This window comes from Leuresthes tenuis, unplaced genomic scaffold (genome assembly GCF_036924035.1).
Source record: "Leuresthes tenuis unplaced genomic scaffold, fLeuTen1.0.hap1 SCAF_56, whole genome shotgun sequence".
Classification (NCBI taxonomy): domain Eukaryota; kingdom Metazoa; phylum Chordata; class Actinopteri; order Atheriniformes; family Atherinopsidae; genus Leuresthes; species Leuresthes tenuis.
The window spans coordinates 5,899-7,866 of NW_027325410.1; the positions used below are offsets into that span (position 1 = coordinate 5,899).

Consider the following 1,968-nt stretch of genomic DNA (forward strand, 5'->3'; position numbering starts at 1 on the left):
AGTCCAAGTTAAAGGATCTCCCATGTGGTATCACCTGTCACACTGTGTCAAGGCATCAAAAGAAGAAAAAATCACCAAACTCAAGGACAAAGAGACGAAGACTCCGGTGAACGAAGAGAGAGGACTTACAAACCAGAAATACAAAAGGATGCTCGATATCAAGATCCAGAAGAAGAGGCTAACAATGCCACGAACACTTACGATGCTGGGAATGATGCCAGCAATGAACAGAGAAGAAGATTCAGTGTCATCAATCTGCAACACGTGCCTCTAATGAGGGGGTGAATATAGAATCCTCAACGATTACAACGTCTCTGGGAACTGTGACAACAACAAGGTTTAAACCATTTTGATATATATTGTAACCTATTGGCTAAGGAATAGTGCTGAAAATGAGGTAAATCTAATCCACCACTGTCCTTGGTCTTCTGTAGGGTTTTTAAACTAATACGTGGTGGTTTGTTTTTCCACAGAAATTTGGAGATGCATGAATCTAGTGGCTTAAACCAAGTAGCAGATGGTTTTATGGGGATCATTGAGAACAAATAGTTAACTTTTGGTAGTATCATCATTTTAATGGTTGTAACTCTCCCCATAAGTGATATAGGTAAGGACTTCCAACGAGAGAGATCGTCCTCTACTCTCTTTACTAATTGCACATAATCCATCTGTACTTATCAGTTTAATATGTGATATGTCTATGCAAGGACTACATATTTAATGGATTTTTATCAATAGGAGTTGAAAAAGGAGCTTGCTCCGTTCACTCCAAGCATCGACCCGGTACTGCAGTGCCGCTGGGAACGGTGCGCTCTCCTCTGCTCTTGTGAAAAAGCTAACAGCGGTGCAGGATGGAAGTTTCTTTTAGTCTGCTGAGAAAAGAGAGTGAATGTGAAGTAGACTTTAACACGGCTCTGGGAGCGAGCCGAGTGCGGGCTAACCAGGAGAAATGCTTGAAAGAAACGCGACACCGAATGAGCGGTCAGAACAAAGCCTCAATACGGTGTTCCTGTGGTGTTTTTATAAAATGCGGTGAAAATAAAGGTGTGAATGCCCCATAGAAAACTAAAAGGTGGAGCGGAAGTGTTTGGCTGCAAGAAGGTGTGAATGTCCGACTATATTTGGTGAAAAGCAGGTGAAGCAAGGTCTGAATGCCCAACCTTACATCATCAAAAGCGAGATCAGAGGTTTTTGGCTGCAAGAAGGCCATAGTTTGCCAAAAGCGGGTAAGGTGCGAATGACCGACTAAATATCAACAAAAGTGGGGGCGGAGGTCTTCGGATGCAAGTGGGTGTGAATATCCCACCATACAAGTATGGTGGAGAGGAAGCTGTGAATGGCCGACCATAGTTTGCAAAAAGCGGGTGAGAAAAGGTGCGAATGTCCAACCATACATGATCGAAACAGGGTGTTTGGCTGTGACAAGGTGTGAATGTCCACCCATAATTAATGAAAAGCGGGCAACAAGTAGGTTCGAATGCCATACCATACATCATCAAAAGCAGGAGTGGATGTGTTCGGCTACAAGAAGGTTTGAATGTCCGAGCATAGTTTGTAAAAAGCGGGTAAGAAAAGGTTCGAATGCCCGAACATACACCATCAAAAGAGGGAGCGGAGGTGTTCCGCTGTAAGACGGTGTGAATGTCCGACCATAGTTGGTAAAAAGTGGGTATGAAAAGGTGCGAATGCCCAAATTCGGCTGCAAAAAACTGTGTTCGGCTGCAAAAAGGTGTGAATGTTCGACTAAAGTTTGTAAAAAGCGGGTAAGACAAGGTGCGAATGCCTGACAATGTATGATCAAAAGCGGGAGCGGAGGTGTTCAGCTGCAAGAAGGTCTAAATGTCCATAATTAATTGCTAGAAAACATGAAAGAAAATTTTCGAAAATCAATCCGCACATGATCATAAGTGGGAGAGGAGGTGTTCAGCTGCAAGAAGGTGTGAATATCCTACCATAATTGCTGAAAAA

At 43.2% G+C, this 1,968-nt stretch overlaps 1 pseudogene; it reads left to right on the forward strand.

The window, feature by feature from the left end:
• Nucleotides 1–640: 640 nt before the first annotated feature.
• On the forward strand, nucleotides 641–817 carry LOC140285770 (U2 spliceosomal RNA; annotated as a pseudogene).
• Nucleotides 818–1,968: the final 1,151 nt, after the last annotated feature.